The sequence below is a fragment of the Camelus bactrianus genome, chromosome 3 (genome assembly GCF_048773025.1).
Source record: "Camelus bactrianus isolate YW-2024 breed Bactrian camel chromosome 3, ASM4877302v1, whole genome shotgun sequence".
Taxonomy (NCBI): domain Eukaryota; kingdom Metazoa; phylum Chordata; class Mammalia; order Artiodactyla; family Camelidae; genus Camelus; species Camelus bactrianus.
In genome coordinates this window covers 103,567,718-103,593,380 of record NC_133541.1, presented here as the reverse complement: position 1 = coordinate 103,593,380, position 25,663 = coordinate 103,567,718, and the positions used below count along the sequence as shown (strand labels likewise).

Sequence of the window (25,663 nt, the reverse complement as noted above, 5' to 3'; positions counted from 1 at the left end):
ATGATCAATGAAGCTGAGCATCTTTTCAGGCGATTATTCACCATTCATATATTTTCTTTTGTGCAGTGTCTGTTCAATCACTTGCAAATTTTTATTAGATTGCTTATCTGCTTATTATTGAGTTGTAAGAGGGCTTGATGTATTCTCAATACAATTTTACTGTCAGCTAAATGTATTCCCAATATTTTCATCATCGTGTCTTGCCTTTTCATTTTCTTAAGAGAAAACTTTTCTTTTTGAAAATGTCCAATTTATCCTTTTTTTCTTTTATGCTTGTATCACTTCATTTATTATAGCACATTTAACTTCTCATCAACCTTATATGATATTGTAATTGTCTGAATTTTTCAGATGATTAAATTAGATCTCCCAGAGATTATGTCAGTTGCCCAAATAACCCATCTGTTAGAATGTTAGATTCAAAGCAGTGAATGGGTGTGAAGTCAGAGGAACTGAAGTCAGGGGGTTGTTAGCAGGAGAATGGAGTCAAGAGTTAGAAAAGTCTGTGTGGGCAAATGTGAAGAGCAGAAACTAGGGCAACATTTTGGATTCTGTCTCAGGGATGATGATTCATTTCCTGAGAGGAGTGTGATCTGAGCATCCATTCAGCCCCTCTTCTTGACTGAGAATTTTCCTGGATCAAAGAAGCTATCTTATGTCTGGAACTTGATGTCCAGCTTATAACCACAAGGGCCAAGACAAGCACTGGGTCTCCCTCCTTCTAGTCCAGTGCTCTGTCCACATCTCTGGGATAAAATTCCCCACACAGCCACTGACATGAATGCATAGCAAAAACTATGATGAGCTTGGACAGCAAGACAAAGTTCTATTTTTCTTCATAGAGAGGATACAAATAGGACACAAGTTTTCTTTTGAAATAGAAATTGCAAAGTAGTTTCCTGACATCACAGGAGTCAAGGACTGAACAGTCACCGCCCAACATAATCCTCCCACGTCTCTTCTCAGAGGAAAACTCAAGACGACCTCCCTTCGCTCCTCATTTTCAGTTATGCAGGCAGACATCATTCATTGCAATCGATGACTCCTTCATAACTGCATCCTGCCATTTCTCCTGCCACATTTCTCTGGCCAGCTCTACACTCAGATCTAGCTTGGCAGATGTGAGTTCTATATTTCTCTTGCCCCTGGCTACCTTTGAATTACTGCAGCTCTGCAGCATTGCAGGTCTGTCACCTGAAGGCGTGACAAAGAATATTGTACAACTTCCACTGATAACAACTTGAAATGGAAATTAGATTCTTTTCCCTCCCTATTTTTATGTTCCACTTTAATTTGGGCAAACTACAGTTCCAGACATCATGTTCACTGCAATCATCTATCTTTTAGAGGGCAACAGTGGTCCTGCTTGCTTAAGTACTTTGCATTTTTCATGTCAGTCAATCAGTCTCTCTCTCTCTCTCTCTCTCTCTCTCTCTCTCTCTCTCTCTCTCTCTCTCTCTCTCGCTCAGTAGCGTACCTGTGCCACAGGGAAGGGCGTAATGTGCTTGCGTGAATCTGACTGCTCTTTCAAGCAGCAGGAAATGGGAGAGCCACTTACCCAAGCTGATGACGTGCACCGAGCGGTCTAGGGGACTTTAACTCCTGGATTCTATTACCAGAGCAACACGCATCTTCAAGAGAAATGCCCTAGAGCTCAGGTAGGTCTCTGGAAGATGGAACTTTACACCTCACAGTATCTTTGAAAAATGTAAGGGAGTGGCAGCCTCTCTGGGAGCACCAAAGAAGTAACCAGCAAGCCACCAGTAAGCCCTGTGAAATGAGGTAGTCGGATAAGCTGTAGGACCAGACCAAATGCTCAAGTCCATCAAAGTAGCAGAGCTAACCCAGCGTGAACATCTCAGGTTATCTTTTCTTGGCAAAATGTTTTGTTGATTTATTAGGGGAACAAAGACCACTTGGGTCAATCTAATTTTTACAGAGCCAATAGGCAGAAAGAATGTTGGTGGTTATTCTTGGTTTGCCTCCACCAGCTGCATCTTGCCCTTCTCTGCTCTTTGTCCCAGAAAGGCTGACCACTGTGCACTGCACAGCCCAGGCTCTTGCCCTCTGGTCTCTGGTTGGGTTGGACTGATGGGGAACACGGACAGGGGACTGGAGAGTGGGGGAGAGAGAGGATACACCACGCATGCTGCTGCTTCACTGCGGTGCTGGCGGTGACCACGCTCTCCTGCGGCCCTGTGTCTCCTGGCCAGCCCCTCCTCCAGGGCTCCAGCTCTTCCAGGGCTGTTAACACCCTTCCACTCCTTTCCCCATCCCTAGGCTCCTACAAATCTAGGGGTAATAATGGATTCCCACTGTTGCCATTCTCTGGCTGTCTTGCACCTCTGATTGTTTTCTTCAACCCTGTCTATACTTGCATAATTATCCAGTCATGACATTATTTTTAATTACATTTTTTGCATCTGTTTCAGCTGGAGTTTTCCTGGTAGAAACTTTCTCTTCCTTGACAAGTTGGTTATCTCAGTGTGATTACTTAGTAAACAAGTGCTTACTGCTAATAGAATCTTAAGTATATTTTGAGCAAATAGAAGGACATACAAATTATGTAATAGGCATGAATTGAATAATCACAAATGATTCCATTTATACTAAGCCCATCACATCTGCCTAGATATATGAGTTTGTAATCTGCTATGTTGCTTCCTTGGCTTTAAAAATTCCCAGTAAAGACTAGGTGAGGCATTTACGAAAATGTTTGGAATAAGTGTCTTGTGCTGCAGGTAAGCTGGTATTCAAAGAACCTCTTCCCTTGGTCCTGGCAAGCATGCTGCAACCATTCTCTCCCTGCCTCCCTGCCCAGAAACTCACTCTAAATCCTAGGCAGTCACACCGCTATAGAGACTGCTTCTAAAGCTCACCCACCCCCCCCCCTTTAAACCTGTAGCCAGTTTACATTTTTGTGTCAATCTCTGGTGTACAGCACAGTGTTTCAGTCATACATATACATACATATATTCCTTTTCACATTCTTTTTCATTATACATTACTACAAGATATTGAATAGAGCTCCCTGTGCTATACAGGATAAACTTGTTGTATGTCTATTTTATATATAGTAGTCAGTATCTACAAATCTCACACTCCCAGTTTATCCCTGCCCACACCCCTTTCCCCACTGGCTAACTTAAGTTTACTTTCTGTGTCTATGAGTCTGTTTCTGTTTTGTAAATAATTTCATTTGCGGCTTTTTCTTATTTAGATTCTACATACGATTCACCATTTAAAGGGCAGAATCTATACACTAAGACACACTGCTTCACATTTCTTTTTCCTGGATTAGTGACAACACAGCTTATCTTTTCCATTTTCTAATTCTGCTGTAACACATTTTTCCAATAAAGAAGATGCTTGCTTACAGTATATTAAATACATGGAAACTATACCGATTCCTCTTCTAATTTTAGCCTTTCCAAATCAGTTTCATGATTTTTTAGGTATTGCCAATCAAGAAAGTGCTAATGGTAATTTAAAAAATACTTTAAACATTCATAGTAACTAGATTCTATAGCTGAAATGTACAAAAAGGATATTTCTTATCTCTCTTTTTTTTCAATTAGAGTCCCTCTCAAGTATAATTCATTCAGTAAGTACTAAGCACTTACTATGAGCCAGTGCTGGTCATGGCTAGGGATATAATTATAAAAAAGACAGAGTCTCCTGCCCTAAGTGGGTTCCACTGCCAGCCCCTGCAGACATATTACACTTGTAATTTGACAAGTTCCACAGGAAATCTTGGACAGTATTTGTGGTTGCAGCCATCCCTGAGTACTAAAGATCCACGAACCAGGCTGATTTATAATTTTGCTTAAGCATGGATTGAACTGCTCAGACTTTGGGGTTGGTATGAGAACAGAGCAGATCACTCACCTTGCGGTTGAGCAACGGTGACATCTCAGTATCTACATCTCCTCATGACCTTAATGCTCACAGCCCGCATTAAGTAACAAAAACTTTATATTTGAAAAGAAATCCAACTGCAGTGCTTGTGACAATGTGAGGAGAAAGCGAAGCAGTCTAAGAAAATGCTGGTTCTTTACAGAATGTAGGAATGTTGGATAATTTAAGAAGTAACATGTCACATTTCTTTACGGGTTTGGATATATGACAGGGATGTGTCACAAGTTTTATATAAGTGGATTTCAAACTTTTTTTAATCCATGACCTATGTAAAAAGCAACTTTTCACAATCTAATAAACATATACACATGCACACACACAAATGAAACAACTTCAGTACACATTACTTGCTTTTACTGTAGGTCATATACTCAGATTATTTTCCTAACCCTTTCTCTTTTTCTATTTCTTTTTTTAAAATACTGATTGTGACCAGTTAATTGACTTTATGATGGACTAATGGTTTGTGACCCCCCCCCCAGTTTGAAAAACACTGTCCTATATTAAAAATATAAATGAATAAGGAGTAAATAAGTCAGTTGATAAGCTATTTCAGTTGGTTATCCAGCCAGAATTTAACAGTAGTATAAATTATTTTAATCCTGTGTTTATACATTCATTAAGGATCTTGTGGGGTCACTCAAATTTTTCATTTATTTTTCACTGCACTTTGTGAATGGAATTATAAAATACAGTAATACCTGTGAATATAGAGGTTTGCAGAGCTCTTAGGAAAAAGTCAAATATAAACTCAATAAACAAAGTGCCTGAGGAGCATGGATGAGGGAAGGATTATGGCTGAGTGAGCCATCTAAGAAAGTCACTTATGATATGACTGTGAAAGATGAGCAGAGTTTGTCAGGTAGACATTGGGAAAGGACAGTTCAGACTGGAAGGAGGTGAACTAGCTGACAGACCACTGAGAGGTAGGCTGTATCTAAGAGGCAGGCAAGAAGATAAGGACTTGGTGAGTGAGACTGAAATATATCAAGTGGCAAAACCAGGACCTAGTTAGTTTCTTCATTTACATGACGGAACTCGAAGTTCCTTTTCACTGAACAAATGGGCAACTTTCATGTACATAGATTACTGTATTATAACTGGACAGAACAGGATCCTAGAATTTCTTTCCCATTTGGGGTGGAATTCAGGAAGAGAAAAAGGATAAATAAAATTTTCCAGATTATTTCTGCCCTAGACTGCAAACCCCATAAGGGAGTAGAGACCTCAGTTTAATTCTTTCATCCTAGCATCTAAAACAGGACCTGGTGCATAGTAAGTATTTGAGATGTTTTCTGAATGAATACATCATTGAGTGGATGGACAACGGAGTGCTAATCACCTGACTTGTACTTGTCCAAGATCCTTTGTTCTCTAACGAAGTTATTTAGTTTGTATTCACTCTAATTCCAGTAACGTTTGAAGCTCAGTGCTCTCCTTCTGTCCTCTTGCTGCCTGGTCTATTCTCCATTTCATAAGCAACCTTTATAATATCCTATTTTTGTTGGTTCTTTTCTCTTTACTTAGAGTATCTCTTCTTTTCTACCCTGTCTTTTATGTATCTTAGCCAGCAACCCTGTCCTCCAAAGAAATCTTATCTTCTCCATGAGTCTTTACTTGGAATATTTTAGCTCTTAAAGCCTTTGATTTTCTTCTCATTTAATTTTAAATTTACTAATTATTAGATAAAATAATTTAATAATTATTAAATTTTTAATACATACATATATTTTTAAGATTTCAGAATATTTGAGAAATGGTTAAAATATTCAGTATTAACAATTGTCTATAATCTTATCTAGAGAAAACTTAACATTTTGCTTGAAATTACTAATATTTTAATGTCTATATTGATGAATTCATAATATATACATATATTTTAGTATATATTGAGATTAGGATACACATAACATTTTATAGATTGCTTTTCACTTAATAAAATGTAAATTCTCCCTCATTTTCTTTTTTTTTTTGACACTATTTTTTTTAACATTTTTTATTGATTTATAATCATTTTACAATGTTGTGTCAAATTCGTGTTCAGCACAATTTTTCAGTTATTCATGGACATATACCCACTCATTGTCACATTTTTTTCTCTATGAGTTATCATAACATTTTGTGTATATTTCCCTGTGCTATACAGTGTAGTCTATTCTACAATTTTGAAATCCCAGTCTATCCCTTCCCACCCTCCACCCCCCTGGTAACCACAAGTCTGTATTCTCTGTCTGTGAGTCTATTTCTGTCCTTTATTTACGCTTTGTTTTTGTTTGTTTGTTTTTGTTTTTGTTTTTTAGATTCCACATATGAGCGATCTCACATGGTATTTTTCTTTCTCTTTCTGGCTTACTTCACTTAGAATGACATTCTCCAGGAGCATCCATGTTGCTGCAAATGGCATTATGTTGTCGGTTTTTATGGCTGAGTAGTATTCCATTGTATAATTATACCACTTCCTCTTTATCCAGTCACCTGTTGATGGACATTTAGGCTGTTTCCATGTTTTGGCTATTGTAAATAGTGCTGCTATGAACATTGGGGTGCAGGTGTCATCCTGAAGTAGATTTCCTTCTGGATACAAGCCCAGGAGTGGGATTTCTGGGTCATATGGTAAGTCTATTCCTAGTCTTTTGAGGAATCTCCACACTGTTTTCCATAGTGGCTGCACCAAACTGCATTCCCACCAGCAGTGTAGGAGGGTTCCCCTTTCTCCACAGCCTCTCCAGCATTTGTCATTTGTGGATTTTTGAATGACGGCCATTCTGACTGGTGTGAGGTGATACCTCATTGTAGTTTTGATTTGCATTTCTCTGATAATTAGTGATATTGAGCATTTTTTCATGTGCTTTTTGGTCATTTGTATGTCTTCCTTGGAGAATTGCGTGTTTAGGTCTTCTGCCCATTTTTGGATTGGGTTGTTTATTTTTTTCTTATTGAGTCGTATGAGCTGCTTATATATTCTGGAGATCAAGCCTTTGTCGGTTTCACTTGCAAAAATTTTCTCCCATTCCGTAGGTTTTCTTCTTCTTTTATTTCTGGTTTCCTTTGCTGTGCAGAAGCTTGTAAGTTTCAGTAGGTCCCATTTGTTTCTTCTTGCTTTTATTTCTTCTAGGAGAAAATTTTTGAGATGTATGTCAGATAATGTTTTGCCTATATTTTCCTCTAGGAGGTTTATTGTATCTTGTCTTATGTTTAAGTCTTTAATCCATTTTGAGTTGATTTTTGTATATGGTGTAAGGGAGTGTTCTAGCTTCATTGTTTTAAATGCTGCTGTCCAGTTTTCCCAACACCATTTGCTGAAGAGACTGTCTTTATTCCAATGTATATTCTTGCCTCCTTTGTCAAAGATGAGTTGACCAAAAGTTTGTGGGTTCATTTCTGGGCTCTCTATTCTGTTCCATTGGTCTATATGTCTGTTTTGGTACCAATACCATGCTGTCTTGATGACTGTAGCTCTATAGTATTGTCTGAAGTCTGGGAGAGTTATTCCTCCAGCCTCTTTCTTTCTCTTCAGTAATGCTTTGGCAATTCTAGGTCTTTGATGGTTCCATATGAATTTTATTATGATTTTTTCTAGTTCTGTGAAATATGTCCTGGGTAATTGGATAGGGATTGCATTAAATCTGTAGATTGCCTTGGGCAGTGTGACCATTTTAACAATATTGATTCTTCCAATCCAAGAGCATGGAATATCTTTCCATTTTTTAAAGTCTTCTTTAACTTCCTTCATCAATGGTTTATAGTTTTCTGTGTATAATTCTTTCACCTCCTTGGTTAGATTTATTCCCAGATATTTTATTACTTTGGGTGCTATTTTAAAGGGGATTGTTTCTTTACTTTCTTCTTCTGTTGATTTATCGTTACTGTAAAGAAATGCAACTGATTTTTGAACATTAATTTTGTAACCTGCTACCTTGCTGAATTCTTCAATCAGCTCTAGTAGCTTTTGTGTGGACCTTTTAGGGTTTTCTATATATAGTAGCTTGTCATCAGCATATAATGACACTTTTACCTCTTCTTTTCCAATTTGGATCCCTTTTATTTCTTTCTCTTGCCTGACTGCTGTGGCTAGGACTTCCAGGACTATGTTGAATAGGAGTGGTGATAGTGGGCATCCTTGTCTTGTCCCAGATTTTAGTGGGAAGCTTTTGAGCTTTTCACCGTTGAGTACTATGCTGGCTGTAGGTTTGTCATATATAGCTTTTATTATGTTGAGATATGTTCCCTCTATACCCACTTTGGCGAGAGTTTTTATCATAAATGGGTGTTGAATTTTATCAAATGCTTTTTCTGCATCGATTGAGATGATCATGTGGTTTTTGTCCTTTCTCTTGTTGATGTGATGTATTACACTGATTGATTTGCGTATGTTGAACCAGCCTTGTGTCCCTGGGATGAACCCCACTTGGTCATGATGTATAATCTTTTTTATGTGTTGTTGGATTCTATTTGCTAAACTTTTGGTGAGGATTTTGGCGTCTATGTTCATCAGTGATATTGGCCTATAATTCTCTTTTTTTGTAGTGTCTTTGCCTGGTTTTGGTATCAGGGTGATGGTGGCTTCATAGAATGAGTTTGGGAGTATTCCCTCCTTTTCAGTCGTCTGGAAGAGTTTGAGAAGGACTGGTATGAGTTCTTCTTTGTATGTTTGGTAGAATTCCCCGGTGAAGCCGTCCGGTCCTGGACTTTTATTTGTAGGGAGGTTTTTAATTGCTATTTCTATTTCCTTTCTAGTGATCGGATTGTTCAAGTGTTCAGATTCTTCTTGATTCAGTTTTGGTGGACAGTATGTTTCCAGAATCTTGTCCATCTCCTCTAGGTTATCCAGTTTGGTTCCATATAGTTTTTCATAATATTCTCGTATGATATTCTGTATTTCTATTTTGTTTGTTGTAATTTCTCCATTTTCCTTTCTTATTTTGCTAATTTGTGCTCTCTCTTTTTTCTTCTTTGTGAGTTTGGCCAGAGGTCTGTCGATTTTATTCACTTTTTCAAAAAACCAGCTTTTGGCTTGGTTGATTTTTTCTATGGTCTTGTTAATCTCTATTGTATTTAATTCATCTCTGATCTTTATTATTTCCTTCCTTCTGCTGCTTTTTTGTTCTTCTTTTTCTAATTCATTCAGGTGGTGGGTTAAATTGTTTATTTGAGATTGTTCTTCTTTTTTGAGGAAGGCCTGTATCGCTATAAACTTCCCTCTTAGCACTGCCTTTGCTGGGTCCCATAGGTTTTGAGTGGTTGTGCTTTCGTTATCATTTGTCTCAAGGTATTTTTTAATTTCAGCTTTGATTTCCTCATTGATCCATTGTTTCTTTCAATAACATATTGTTTAATCTCCATGCTTTCCTTTTTTCTCCTTTGTGTCTCTGTTGTTGATTTCCAGTTTCATGGCATTGTGGTCAGTAAAGATGCTTGAGATAATTTCTATCTTCTTAAAATTGTTGAGGTTTCTTTTGTGCCCAAGTACATGATCGATCCTGGAAAATGTTCCATGTGCACTTGAAAAGAATGTATATCCTATTTTTGGGGGGTGTAATGCTCTGAAAATATCCACCAAATCTAGTTTTTCTATTGTAGTATTTAATTTCTCTGTTGCCTTGTTTATTTTCTGTCTGGAAGGTCTGTCTAGTGATGTTAATGCAGTGTTAAAATCTCCAACTATGATTGTATTCCCATCAATATCCCCCTTTATCTCTGTTAGTAATTCTTGTACGTACTTAGGTGCTCCTATATTGGGTGCATATATATTAACGAGTGTAATATCCTCATCTTGTATCACTCCTTTAATCATTATAAAATGCCCTTCTTTATCTTTCTTTATGGTCTTTGTTTTAAAGTCTATTTTGTCTGAAATCAGTACTGCAACACCTGCTTTTTTGGCTTTTCCATTTGCATGGAATATCCTTTTCCATCCTTTCACTCTCAATCTATATGTGTCCTTCTCCCTAAAGTGGGTCTCTTGTATGCAGCATATTGAAGGTTCTTGCTTTATTATCCAGTCTGCCACTCTGTGTCTTTTGACTGGAGCATTTAGTCCATTAACATTTACAGTAATTAATGATAGATGTGTGTTTATTGCCATTTTGAACTTATCTTTGCAGTTGAATTGGTATATCCTCTTTGTTCCTTTCTTCTTCCTTTTGTGGTTTGGTAATTTTCCTTTGTATTATCATGGATTTTATTTAATTTTTGTGACTCCTTTGTAAATTTTTGGCTTGTGGTTACCCTTTTTTGTAAATCTATCAGCCCATTACTATAACTGTTTTTATTAAACTGATAGTAACATGATCTCAAACCCATCCTACTGTTAAAAAAATTTAAAAAAGAAAGAAAAAAATATTCTATATTTCCCTGCCTCCCTCTCCCACTCTCAGTGATTTGTATGTCTTCTTTTATAATTTCATGTTTACTTTATTTGTAATTCATGAGTTATCGCCTTTCCAGTTGTGTGTTTCTCATTTCTGTAGCATCCTGCTGCTTTTCTATTTAGAATAGCCCTTTCAATATTTCTTTTAGCATGGGTTTAGTGTTGCTAAACTCCTGCAGCTTTTTTTTGTCTGTGAAACTCTTTATTTCTCCTTCTATCCTCAAGGATAGCCTTGCTGGATAAAGGATCCTAGGCTGCATCTTTTTTTCATTCAGGGCTTTGAATATATCTTGCCACTCCCTTCTGGCCTGTAGTGTTTGTGTAGAGAAATCAGCTGAGAGCCTTATGGGGGTTCCCTTGTAACTTACTCCTTGCTTTTCTCTTGCTGCCTTTAGAATCATTTCTTTATCCTTGACTCTGGCCATCTTGATTATGATATGTCTTGGTGTGGGTCTATTTGGGTTCTTCCTGTTTGGGACCCTCTGAGCTTCCTGTACTTGGATATCTGATTCCTTCTTTAAGTTTGGGAAGTTTTCAGTCATGATTTCTTCAAAAACCTTTTCAATCCCCTTTGATCTTTCTTCTCCTTCTGGGACCCCTATTATGCGAAGATTGGGACGCTTTATATTATCCCATAGGTCCCTTATGCTATTTTCATTATTTTTTATTTGCTTCTCTTGTAGTTCTTCTGAATGGGTGCTTTCTATTGCCCTGTCTTCTAGATCACTAATTCGTTCCTCTGCATTATCTAGTCGGCTTTGCACAGCTATTAGATCATTCCTCATCTCTGTCAATGAGTTTACCCATTCTACTTGGCTCTTCTTTATAGCTTCAATTTCATTTTTGACATATTTTATATCTCTAAACACTATCTCTTTTAATTCCTTCAGCAATTCGATCACTCCTTTTTTGAAATCTTGATCTAGTAGGCTATCGATGTCTATTTCGTTGATCTTTCTTTCAGGGGATTTCTCTTGTTCTTTTAATTGGGAAAGGTTTTTCTGCTTCTTCATCTTGCTCATACCTCTTTGGCACTGTGGTGTATGGAGTATCAGTTGTTTATTTTGGTCCTTAAGGATTTTATCTATCTGATGCCTATTTAGGAATAGAACTTAGGAAAAAAGAAAAAAAAATAAGAGAGAGAGAGAGAATTTTAAAAGAAGGGAGAAAGAGGGTTTGAAAACAGTGTGTAATGAATAATAGAAGAGTGAGTTGAAGCAGAGTATTATTCGGGTTGAGACGTCCTTTTGAAACCTTTACAAAAAAAGGGGGGGGAGATGAATAGATGTATTTGAAACCTGTGTCTAATGAATAGCAGGACATCAAAACCCAAGAGAAATAGAAATGAATTAAGAAGTAAAGATTAGAGAGTAATAGAAAATAGAACAGGTAAAAACAGATTTAAAAAAAAGGGGGGGGGGTTTGTCGGTGTTCTCCTGGAGTCTGTGTGCTTTTAATGTGAAGTCTTTCTGTCTTCGTCCTGTTTTGGAAGCTCAGCTTGCTGTTTTCAGAGGCCCTCCGTTGGCGCCCTCTTCTGTGCGGCTCCCAGCACCTGTCTGCAAGCAGATCGCGCCTCCTCCTAACACTGGGTCAGGTGCAGCTCTCTGCTGTGGGCAGGCGGGTCGCTGCCCCTCCGGATGCCGCAGTCAGATGTTGCAGACTGGCCAGGTAGGAGGGCGGGTCGTGCCCCCTCCCAGCACCTCGGTCACGGGCTGTGTTCCTGCCCGAAAGGCGGGGGGCCGCTCTCCCTCTACCTGTGCCGCCGGTAGTTCCGCTCTCTGTGCGGCTGCGCGCTCCGCCCTGGTCGGCGCTCCGCAGGTGGGCTCGGGGAAGATCTGTCCCTGCTCTGAGCTAAAACCCAGCTCCTTGTTTGTCTTTGTGGAGCAAGTTCTCTGAGGGACCAGGATGGAAGGATCATATCTGCCCCGGGCTGCAGGCCAGTCTCAGTCTGGCCTTTGAGGCTGCTAAGCCCTTCGGTGCGGATGCAGGTTTCGCCCTCGCCCCCGCCTGAGTGCTCAGCGTGGAGGATATGGCGGCTGTGCCTGATCCCCGCCTCTCTTCCCCTGAAAACTTTCCGCGGGTTTTCAGAGATGGGGGTGTGCACCCTTCCCCCGAGAGCACATCAACCTTGCTGTTTTATGGAGGGCCCAGGTTGTTCTGCCCTGTGCACCCACAGCCAGGGCGCAGCCCCTTGCGTTCCCCAGGGGCTGCCTTCGTGCAGCCACTTCCGTCCTCTGCCCGGCTTGTGCAGCCTGGCCCTGCCCACCGATGCCGGCCCGCGTCTCAGGCTGGGTGTCGGGGGGATGCTCTGTGCCCGTTTAACTTAGTTCTGTCAGTCAAGGGCTGCTCTGTACAGATCCGAGCCTCGGAGGCTCCCCCTCCGTCCTGCTGGCCTCTCAGTTGGAGAGGGGAGACCCAGTGAGCGAGCGCCAGTCCTCCTTTGCCGCTCCTTCCCCGCCGGACCCGTCCCGAGCTGCTTTGCCTTTTGTTCTTTCTTTTTTCCTTTTCTCCTACCACATTTTTGGCATCTTTATCTTTTGAAGAGGGCGATGTTCTGTCGGAGTTCCACAGGTGCTCTGGTTGGCTGAGTGGGTCTTGGTGTATTTGTGGGAGAGGGTGACCTGCGAGCGTCTTCTACTCCTCCATCTTCTGTGTCTCTCCTCTCCCTCATTTTCTTAAGTATTTCTCAAGAACCTCACTTTAATGTCTACAAAGTATTCCACTATTCTATTATATATGAGCATATATTTAATTAAGCTCTTCATATTTTTTTTTGTTGAACATTGTTTTATTTCCAGATTTTTACTTCTAAAACGACTCTGTGATAGATTTTTTTTTTTTACAGCCAAAACTTTGTATTTGCACCTATTGTTTCCTTTGCATAAATAAATAGAAGTGAAAATACTTGGGAAAAAGGGTAAAGACATTTTAAATAGTATCACTAAGTAAGACAAATGGCAAACTGCCCCCACGTCTACCCCAGGAGGTTACTGCAATTTATACTCTCCCCAGGAGCACATGAGGCCTAATCTCTGGGTACTGGTCAACCTCAGTCTTGACGTGTTTTAGAGCTTAGTAATTTGAGAGATAAAAAAATGACATCAGCACTGAGTGAATTTTGTTTTGTTTTTTAACAGGTGGCCTCTAACATTATTGCATATTGTTTATTTTCCATTTTTCTTTTTTTAAATGGCAGTTCATGGCTTGTATTCATTTTTCAACTCAGATGTTAATCTTTTTCTTTTTCTTTTAAAAAGCCGTTAGTTTTAAGAATCCTCCGAACTTCTACATCACTTACCCATTTCTCATACAATGTGGGCCATACTGTTGTACACACACACACACCTAGGTCATAGACTTTTGGGTGTAGATGGTCTCATCATTAACAAAATCTCATTCTTTGCAGAGCAGTGTGGATTAATGAGAAGGACATGTCTGGAATCCACTAGATCTAAGATTTAAATATCAGCTTATTTGGGCAAGCTCTTAAACCTCAGTTTCTTTCTCCTCAAAAAAGTGGACAAATAATATCTCTTCTTTGAAGCGTCATGAGGTTTAGTTGAAATAATTTATGTAAGGCCCTAACACAGTGACTGGCATGTGGTGGAAAGTCATAAATACTAACTACATTTATTCTTACTTAATTCCTTGGGTTTTTTGCCTAATATTCATCACAATATTTTTAAACATACTAGGTGCTTGACAAACATGATAAACTAGTCAATTCTGTTGAATGAATAAAACAGTCAAAACAAAGTTTAATAACTTGTTTTTCTACATAATATTTAGAGAAATTTGGACCAAAGCTTGTTTTCTCCTGTTTCAAATGTGTCCCACTTCTGTGTCATTTAAAGGTGTAACTACTCTAAACATACTAAATTCTCAATTCTCATGTCTAGGCTGGAAGTAGGCACATTACAAGTCGTATTTTCTTTCTTAATAAACTAAGGAGGGAATAAATAAATGAGGGAACTGCTTTTCCACTTCTGGGCCCTTTTCCACATGAAATTCATGACATCTGTACTAGTAGACTATGGAATGACTTTTTCAAAATAGGATTGTGTAGTGACCTGGTCCAGGTAATTCCATATCTCAATTTGGAATTCTGCTTCAAGGACTGAGTCAGTCATAGATGTCTGTAACACTTCCCTCTGATGAAATCTGCCATTATATTCTGACTTTCTCCAAATACATAATGCTTAAAATCACTTTCAGTGACTCCCGCCCACCCCCACCCCATCCTGTTTTGTAGCACTGCCAAAGATAGAGACCTTCGGAGAATGCTTTCAGGGAGAGCTAAACTATTTCTTACAGCTGCAAGGAAAGTTTTCTCCTTTGATAATGGCTTTGGAGAGCCAGGAAATCAAACATTTTGCTTTTATTTATGCCCTTATTTGTTTTACTGGCCATGCACAATGAAAACATCCCTCTTCGCATGGGTGGGGTCCCTCCCAACCAGCTGATATTCCTTCTCTTGATTCATCTGCCTTCCAGGCCAGTTTCACCTTGTCTGGCCAGCGGCTACTGCGGTTCCATAAATAATGACGCTTTAATACTTCCTTATTGATCTAGACATAGCTGAAGTTTGACTGCACGTCCACTGGTCCCCAGATCATTTCCCCATCAATAGGAGTCTTCCTTTTTATCCTCTCCCCCTTTGCTTCACACGCAAAGATAAAGTGGAAGGTAAATTACCCTTTCCGAGCTATTTATGTCCCCTCCATTTTCTGACTTACTTTTTTGAGACAGACAGCTTTCTATTTTAACATTTTTCTTTCTTGAGTAGGGAATTGAAAAGACATTCTGTCATCTGAGATATTGCTGTCCATTTTCTTTCCTTTCTTTCCATCTGTATTTGACTTGTGTTAGCTTTTTCAGACTTTAGTCCATCTTTTCACACACAGTTCTTTCATAGCATCTTTTTATCAGTTTCATCCATGTATAATTTACATACCGCAAAACTTACCTCTTTCTTAATATTTTTTAGAGGAAGTGGAATGGAGGAATAAGACAAAAATATATATTGCTTACATAATTTTTTATTTGCTCTTTAGTCAAAAAATTAAACTAACTTTTGATATTTGCATGGCTTTTATGATTATTTTTACATGGTTTCTCGCCAGCTTACTTTTATTTTCTGTCACATTACATCAGTAATTTCTCTACTCCATGCTATTCCTTTCTCTCTGGTACCCATTTGTTTATTTTTTAATTGGACTCAGATTTAAAAGTATTCATAATTTTTATAAGCTTATAAAAGTTTGCCGTTGAGATATTTGGTATATTAGCCCTACCTTGTATACTGACAGAATATCTAAAATATAGAACATAGCACAGTAGAAATTACAGGAAAAGGTTAAATTAATGCACAATAAACAGTATAGACTAATTGTGCACTAAGAATTGTTTGTACAGGTAGAAAAAGGGTGGCAAAATAAATAATATTATAGGCATCTGTATAATCACTACCAAGATAAGACATATGCTGCTACTTGCCACATGTCTCAGCTGACGCTCTTAAAAGTAAGGTATAAAACATTATAAATAAGGAAAAGTCCTTTCCCTTCCCGTCCCTCCCTTCCTAAGATAAGCAATATCCTCAAGATGATGTGAATCACTCATAAGCATGTTTTTGAACTTTTACTACATAGGAATATATTGACAAACGATATAAGCTATTTTTATGTGCTTTCCAATTTTTACATAAATACTGTCAGCTATTTGCAACTTGCTTTTTTTGTTTGTTGTTTCCACTTAACATTTTATTTTGAGATTTAACCACAGTGATGCATATCATTCTATATATTCATTTCTCTGCTCTATAATTTTTGTGTGTGTGTGCAAAAAAAAACCCCTCACTATCTATTTATCCACATACTGAATAAGAAACTGCTCAGAGCTTTCCAACTGAAGTCTATATTCTAGACATTTCACAAGCTCAGCTTGACAACCCAACCTCTGACCCAGTCTTGATAAGAGTTCAGAAGCCCACAGATTCTAATTCTTTCATGAAACTACACAGAAAGGAAGGGTCCTCCGTGGTGCCGCTGGCTGCCCCACCATGGCCTTGCTCCATGGGAGGCCCTCTGAGAGGTCGTCTATTTACGCTCTGCTAGGGGCAGAGAGGGGAAGGAAGCAGTGACGCTGCTGCCCCAGGGCCTCTCACTGGGTTGATGCTCTCCTGTGGAATCCTGTTTATTGATTCTCTCCTAAATAAATGGGCCTCTATGTAAATCAAGTCCTAAGAAATAGCTTGTAAAACACATGCACTCATTTCTTGAGGGGAAAAATAAGTCACTAAATTTATGTCAAAATTTCCACTGTATCTGAATATATTTAGCTGCTATCTTTTGATGTTCTGATCTCATAAATTTAAAAGCAACACTTGGATCCTAGCTAGGAAGACAGGCAGCAGGAACTAGGTCTATCTCTCCTTCCTTTAGCCTTCTCCTCTCAAAGTAGTCTGTCCTTGATGAAATGTGAGATCAGCCTGGAGAGTTTTAAGAATTTCAGTGTAATACTGACTCTACGTTCTCCATACAGGTGTTTAAAGTACACCTTTTTAATACTTTCCTCAAGTAGAAACCAAACCTGCTTTCACCTATGAGATGAAACTGCTTTTGTACTTTTTCAAAGACAGGGCAACTTTGAAAACACTGATATATTCCGTTGCTGTATTTCAAGCATTTCCACACTTTAGGTTATTGATTTAGAAAAAACATTAGTAAATTGGGCATTTCAACAAACTGAGGATTCAGAAGGGGCTGTAAGCAGGCGTGAGGGTCATTTTCACAAACTGTATATTCTAGGAAGTCCATACAAAACACAGTAGAAGAGTCATTGCTCAGCCCAGTCTACTTCAGCAAGGCAGTATAGACTATGTTAGGTGCATCCTAACGGCTAGGACAGTTTTAAAACTTTTTCCGGTTTAATTTTTCCCCCTAGAAAAACATTTTTTTCCAAGTGAAGGCTAATGTAAAAGTATAGTAATGCAGGCAGAAGGACCTTGGACCCTTCCCCTCACCTCATGCCCCTCACAGTCAGCCAACCCTTTGCCTCCACCGATTTACAGGGTACAAGAATTCTGAGGGACACAATGTTAGTAAGTGTCAGGGACACACAACTACTAGAGGACTTTTGTTTCTGGCCCTTTGATGGATTTGCGATTCTAAATAATGTTGCAACTGAAAACAACTAAAATTTCTGGATAAAATATTTTAAAACCCATCTTTAAAATATCTACCACTAATGTGGCAAAAATACAAAGTATCTGTAATCTGCAGACACACATGCACACAAAAAAAGAAGGAAAAAAGCAGCAAAGAAGGAAGGCAAGGAGGGAAGGGAAGGGGGGAAGGGAAAGAAGGAAGAAAAAGAGGGAGGGAAGGAGGGAGGGAGGGAAGGAAGGAAGGAAGGAAAGGAGGAAGAGGACAGAGGGAGGGAGGGGAGGAGAGAGGAAGGGAGGGAAGGAGGGAGGGAGGGAGGAAGGAAGACATCCTGAAAAGTAGGCTAGCACTTAAAGTGAATTTCACCTTGAGATGAACCTCACTGACTCTTTAGGATTCTGTTTTAAAAGCTTGCAGGATATAAGAGGATGGAAATAAGGCAGAGGGCCAGCCTAAAGTGAAAATGTATAGGAAACCCCAGTATCAATCTGCAGATCCAAGGGGCTACTCTTTCAGAGTAAGGGTTTGTGATAAATATACTCACTACCTAGAAGGAGACAATATGGAACCCTGTCTCATTTGACCTTGGCACTGGCTGAATGGGGATAAAGGGACTTTGAGAATTAATAAAACAACCAACTGTTCTCACTTAGGTTTTGCATCCTAATTCCTATTACCTCCTATAACTTAAATCATCTTAAGCAGATAATTCCAAGTAATAACTGGAAGTAACTAACAGAATCAAATATAATACTCTCTGGAAAAATTCAACGTTAGCCTGTTTCAAAGAATTACTGCAGAGGATTTCCCAAGAACTGTGACCTCACAGTCAAAAATCATACACCATATAAGCAAACAAGGCACCATGAGTGAGAGCCAAAGAAACAACAGAGAGCAGAATCCTATAATAAGTAAAATTATCAAATACAGAATAAAAAATGAGTGTGTTCAATGTGTTTCAAGATACAACAGAAGGACTGACATCATAAATAAGAAAAAAGAGACCATAAAGCAACCAGTCAGTGGAAAAGAACCAAATAGAGCTTCATATAAGAAAAAAATATATAATAATTCAAATAAAAAAGTAACTGAAGGGTGGAAAGAACAGATTAGATTCTGCTCAAAATAAATTAATGATTTAGAGAAAAGATCTAAAGATCTAAAGAAACAGGATACATTTAAGGAAGACAAAGAGATGAAAATATATTTTTTTTTAAAAAGGGGGGAATCAGGGTATGAAGTTTTCTGTTTTTTGTTTTAAATGAAGGAATCAGGGTACGGAGAACAGAGTAAGAAGTGATCAAGTTCAAAAGGTGAGAACAGAGAAAACTGGGAACAGTTAATATCCCAAGTGATAATGACATACGTGTTCAGAACTATTGAAAAGCATCAAACTGTAAGTCCACAAAACCCATGATAAACCCAAATAAAATAAATTAAAAAAAATTCATATGAGCAATATATATATTTATACATATATGTGAATGCATCTCTATATCTATCTACTTACCTACCTACCTACCTACTTATCAACAATCTATGAAGTTGTAAAACACAAGGGCAAAGAGAAGATTTTCAAAGAAGCCACAAAAGAAAAAGAGATCACCTACAAAAGAATGGCAATTAGCCTGACAGCTGAATTATCAACAACACGCACTGGACGCCAGAAGACATTGGAGTAATACCTTCAAATGTGCTAAGACAAAAATAACTTCAAAGGATTAGGACAAAATAAAGGCATTCAGATTTTTTTTTAAATTCTAAGAGTTTACTTCACTGAAAAAAAAGTACTTAAAGGACATATTTTGGATGGAAGAAAACTGATCTCAAACAGAAAGTCTGAAATATAAGAATGGGAGCTATGACATTATTATCATGTAAAGAAATCTAAACAACTATTACACAAGTGTTTTAGGGATATAAATAAAACAAGAGAAAACTTAAATGTGGGAAGAAACATGCAAATTGAGAGTAATAATGAATTAAAACATGTGAAAGTATATATATTGTTTACAATGACACCAAAGGCACTGGTTCCTTTTTGGCTTCATTTAATTAAGTGAGCATGTTGAAACAGTCTTAGCAGGAATAACCTCCACACTTCTATTCTTCAGTTATGCTAGATGAATGAGTTCTGGAGATCTACCCTACAACACAGTGCCTATACTTAATGATACAGTATTGTGCACTTCAAAATTTGTTAAGGGGTAGAGCTCATGTAAAGTGTTCTTACCACAAATAAGAACAAACCAAAAAACCCCAAAGGGCCACAAGGAGACTCTGGGAGGCGTCTATTGCCTTGATTGTGGTGACGGTATCGCAGGTGTTTGCATGTGTCCAAACTCATCAAACTACACATTATGTGCAGTTCTGTGTATATCAAATTACATCTCAAGAAAGCTGTTTTAGAAATCCAAACTACTACTCAATTAGGGTGACAGAAATCAAGAAATAAGTGAAAAAAAGTCAAAAAAATTCCTGAAGATATAGCCAAATTGAAGGTATAATAAATGGTAAAATCCAAATATAAACATAACACAATTAATTTAAATTAACCAAACTCTCCAGTTAAAATATGAAAATTGTTGGAATGGATTGAATACAAAACAATAAACAGAACTATGTGTGCTTTACCAGAGAAAAAACTTAACATTTAGGGACACAGGGAAGTTGAAAGTAAAAGTAACAGGCCAATAATAGCCAAAATTGGAATAGTGTATTTATGTAAATACCGTAAGCTTTAAGGCAAAAAATCATTAAAAATAAATAATATAGAGAAGCAAATGATAAAATATTCAATATATTAGGGAAATAAAAAATTCCAAATGTGTGTAATATACCTTCAAAAACTAGAAAGCAAATATTGACAGAACTTTAAATAGAATTAACTATCTGAATTTCACATAGAACATTTTTTAACAACTCTCTAAGATACTGGTATAGCAGACAAGTCACACCACACTTCAGAAGAATTGGTATCATTCAGACTATTATGAGCATAGCTTGATACAGTTAGAGAACAAAAACAATACAGTTAGAAGAGAATTCTAAACAATAGATGGGACAAAGAGGAAATCTAGGTGGACAAAAATGAAACAGTAAGATAAAGAAAATTGGAAGAGCACATTTAACCTCCTAATGGCCACGCAAGAACATCTTTACAGTCTCCAAAGATGACTGTGAAATGGACCACACCTCTGGGTGCTCATATCCTGGGTAGTCCTACATACACCGAATTTGGGAACGCCTTGTGTGACCAGTACGGTGGGATGCTATGTGACTCCCTTGCAGCTTCCAGCTTCCACCTTGGTCAACAGGAATGTCTGTTCTAGGGCAAACCAGCAGCCCCCATGTAAGAAGTCCAGTTACCTGGGGACCACCATACTGTAAAGAATCCTAAGCTAGTCACGTGGAGTGAACACCAGGATAGAGATGCCCATCCAGTCCCCAGATATTTCAGTTCTTCCAACTGAGATGCCAGAAATATGGCTGAAGATGCTTTCTTGGATTTCTGCCTCTCTCAAGCCTTAAGATATTTCCAGTACCAGCCCCCATCTCCCTGAAACTGCATATTAGTCTCTAATCTCTAGTCTAAGTCAAGTTGTAAAACTGTGAGAGATAAAAAAAATTATTATTTCAGCGACCAAATTTGGGGAGATTTTATTATTCAGTAGGAGATAACTGAAATAATCCTATAACTGGAGATGAAATAGTCTTTACCAACAGACCTAAAAGCAAGCATCACTACACTATACACAGTTGGTATCATTCAGATAATGGTTTTTGAATGTATAACAACATAATTAGAAAAATACTAACAATAAATAATCCACTTAGGAAAAAAAGTGGTTTGAAACATATTGTTCTATGTCTGGAACAAAGAGGAAATCAGAGTGGAAATTTAAAAATATTTATTACTTAGTCATAAATAAAATACAAATTTAAGCGGCACAGTTTGTGGGTACTGACATACAGGTGGAGGTGATTTTACTGCCTTAAATTTTTAAGAGAAGAAAGGGTGATTATTAATGAATTAAATAAACCAGGGTCCAGTTAGGAGACAGAAACCACACCAGAAATTTGAAGAGGGAATATTTAATATAAAGAGTTGTTAACTGAGATAAAGTGGTGAACTACTGCAGAAAGCAGCCCCCACCCTCAGGGCTGACGGAGCTCAAAATGAGCAAGGAAGATACACAGATGAGAGCCTCTAGGATGATAAAATCTAGACCTCTGAGAGAAGGCACAGGTTTTCCAAAAACACACCAGCCATGGTGGCTGCTAAAGGCCACTCTGCAGGATCAGGAGAGCAGCATGCCCCCACGGTGAAGAGCATTTCTGGGCGGACAGATGCGCGCGGCACTGACCGCCGTCGCTGGGAAGGCTGCAGCGACCAACCACGCACCAGTCCACCTGCTACTGCGGAAAAATAGAAAGAAGCAAGTGACTTCTCCTTGCTCCTTCCTTGTGGTTTCCTTCCAGTGCCCCTTATGTCAGAATCTAACATTGAGATACCTGGAAAAGGAGAAATTTGATTTGCAAAGTCCAGCTCCAGCATCATGAAACAGGGCAAAAGAAGGGTGATTCCGAACTGAGAGCCAATAAATTCATTTCAGATGTACTGAGGATTCACCATAAAAAGAAAATGCAGAATAAGCATAAGGAAACTAAGAGAAAGGAAATATTAAAGAAAAATCATAAATCATAGAAATAAAGATAAATAAAATAGAAAGGCTCAATAGATACAATAATTTTTATGTTGACAAAATAAAATAAACCTTTGAACAGACTAATAAGTATTAAAACATGATATATCTACAGATAAGGCAAAAGTCAAAAAATAAGTATATATTGAACAATTTCATGCCAATAAGCTTGAAAATGTAGATGAAATGGAGTAAACTCTAAAAGACACAAATTACCACAACTGATTCAAGAAGAAACAGAAAAGGTAAATTATCCAATAGTCATCAAAGAAGTTGAATTAACCCTTGAAAATCTTCCCACAAAGAAAACTTCAGGCCAAATGAGTTAAACTAACATTTAATGAACAAATAACTCAAACCCCACATGTTTTTTCTCTAATAATAGAAAAAAAGAAAGTAGTACATCTTGAGTATTTCAGATTAGTGGGAAAGTGTCGATAGGAACTGAGAATAATCAAAGGCAGTACAAGAAATAAAGCTACACTACTTTTCCCTAAACAATGTAGGAGCAAACATCCTAAGCAGACTATTAGAAAATTGTATACATCATAGGAAAAATACAGAACCAACCAAAGTGTTCACCAGAAATAGGATGTAAGAATTAATTGTGGTTTATTTATTTAATAAGCTACTTACTTAAGTAACTTAAATGGAAAAATGATGGCTACGAGCTACATCATGCATGGATTTCAAAAACAATGTCATGTAAATAATACAAGAAATCCAAAAACATATACTATTTTACACTTTTACTTGGATCTTGTTTCTTAACAGTAACATCATACTGCCTCTCCTTCCTCTTTTCCTCTCTGTTTCATCTTGCCTAACACAGCGCCTGGCAGAAGGAAGAGGAGATACCCACTAAATGCTTGATGAATGAAAGACTGTATGATATGGAGCTACGACAGTTGCAGGTTTGTATCAGGTATATTTGCCGTGTAACAGAGTTCCAAAATTTAGTGGGCTAAAACAACACTTATCTCATAACTTCTGTGGGTCAAAAATCCTTTCCTGGATAGGTCCCCTGGCTCAGAGTCTCCTGAACGGCTAGAATTAAGATGGTAGTTGGGGCCATGGTTATTGCAACACTCAGATGAAGTTTACCCACTACCAAGCTGACTCACAAGACTGCTGACCAGATTCATTTCTTCTCTGCTTATGGCCTGAGGCTACCTTCAGTCTCTCACATGAACATCGCTATAAGGCAGTCCATAATATGGTACCATCTTCCATCAGAGTTAAGTGACAGAGAGCAGTAAAGAGAAAGTATGAGCAAGAGAAAAGTCTTTTACAGCCTCATCTCAGTAGTGATGTCTCATCATTTTTTCCATAATCTATTCACTGGAATTAAGTCACTAGGTCCAGCCCACAATCAAGGGGAAGGGATTATACAGTGTCCATTATGAGTGGTATAAATACAATAAAGTCAGTAGGCTATCTGATCAAACAAAAATCATTTATCGTTGAGGTGATCTGAAAGGACCTCATGGACTTGGCACTGGATTTGAGATTTTCAGAATGGCTTGCACTTTGTTAGGCAGAGAAAGAGGAGGAGGACACCCATGCAGAAGACTCATGAAATACAGAGCAGTGAAAGAGAGAGAGAGAGAGAAACACCCAAATAGTGTTTGAATGGCATGATTTTAATACCAAATAATTGACTCTAGGCTTATGAAGAAGAGTGAATAGAGATTAGGTGTCCAGGACCTAGTACAAGAAAATGTGTGATAAATACCTGTTAAATAAGTGAATAAATAAAACCCTGGAATAAAATAAAATTCTATTTGCTGTTTTAAAGGATACCCAAATCTAGAAATCATCATTTTAAATGTTTCCCAGTCATCTGGCGACTGTGAGCAGCCAGGGGTGTAGTGGCTCTCTGAGACTCACTGTCACTGTGCGACTGGCGCCTCTGCAGCTCTTCCAGCTGCACATGCCAAGTGAGAGGCTAACTACATGGGAACCTGCCAGCTTCAGACTGGTTCCAGGCTGTGGGGAGAGGACAAGTGGGACAGGCAAGTAGGGAGAGTATCAAATGAAAGGCACTAGGAATGACAGAATACAAGAAGCTATATGTCCTACCATACAATATACATTCTTCTGTGATTGGTGCTGCTCAGTAAACATTAATTAAACCTCGCTAATTCCTTGCTGTAGCGCAAAACCACTGCACATTATTTCACATATGCTAATTACAAGTCCCAAGTAAGGCACCTTGGATCTTGCAGTATGAGATTCAAGATGTGCCAATTAATTTCTGTTCTATGAACGATGATGATAATTGTTTTTTGTAATAGGTTGAAAATGGACAGTCCCAAATGTGGGTGGGGATCATCACCATCACCACTAGCTCTCAAGTCTCTCTCTTTGCCCAAAATAACAAAGATAAAAGTTGAATGTATGTGTATGCATATACAAAAATTGCCTATTTTATCATGACAATTTAGAAGTTTTGCTCTCTAAACCAAACTTCAAGTAGCTATATGGCTGTATCACTCACACACACACACTTACACCCTTACTACCTCCTCTAATGAGATACTGAAACCTAGTCAGTGACCACAGAAGCAAGATACATCTCTTTACTTGAAGCCGATAAACTGTGAATTGTGCTTCTGGAGGAGTCAATAATGATAACTGGAAATTAGAGGAAATGGTTGAATCTGAGGAGTGCTAGAATCCGAAAGTTACACAGCACGCTCTCCGCGATTCTGCTTCAGCCTCAGCATATATACAAGCAGCTACAGGAGTGACTGCCGATGCCAGTGCCTCCACAAGGAGACAGAGGCGCTTTAACTCAGTGCTATAGGCTGTCAGACTATAAAGCCTCTCTGCATCTAAGCGTGTCATTTTCACCCACCTACAAGTGGTTTGTTTGTTTCTGTTTTTGTGTTTGGTTGGGGGATCAGAAGGCAATTACCAAGGTCAAAATGTTTATCTAATTTTAAACCTTTTATCCAGTACTAATAGCACACTTTCGTATTTTCTCACCTCTTCCGTAATGAAGCACTGCTCTGGGTTAGCATGGGGGAAAGGAAGTGCGGCCGTGTGAAGCTACATTCTCAAGATAGCACAGGTCTCTTGGGAAGCAAGAATCATGGTCTCGGTCTTTTGATGTACAATCCAATGTTCCAAGTGTGAGATTTTATTAAGTAGATTTTAGAGCACTTCCCTTCTCTTTAGGTTTCCTGTCAGTGTGGTTAGTTACTGTGGTAAGGAGGTCAAAGTTCCTAAGTAAATGCCTTCATTTTTCCATTTCTGCTTATGCTATTACCTAAATCTAGAGAAATTTCTTTTCTGTAGCTCAAGGAAAATCATTACATCCGATTAAGTTCAAGATGCAACAACGACTTTATCTTTTGCTTTTTAATGAACCCGGAATTCAAACTGCCTCCTTTTTCTTTCTTTCCCATTACCTTACAGACCTGCGAGGGCAGTAAGTGGGAAAATGCTGTATTCAGAATTTAGGAGGTTTGCCTGCAATAACTTTACTCTGCACCAGC

General features: G+C 38.3%; 1 long non-coding RNA gene across 1 annotated transcript in view; it reads left to right on the top strand.

Moving 5' to 3' along the window:
* Positions 1–319: 319 nt before the first annotated feature.
* LOC141577103 (uncharacterized) overlaps positions 320–25,663 on the top strand; it is a 28,647-nt gene continuing 3,303 nt past the window's right edge. Inside the window, exons 1-2 of the long non-coding RNA XR_012505676.1 lie at positions 320–1,658; positions 22,993–23,074. This is a non-coding gene — a long non-coding RNA (uncharacterized LOC141577103). The remainder of the gene's footprint in view (positions 1,659–22,992; positions 23,075–25,663) is intronic.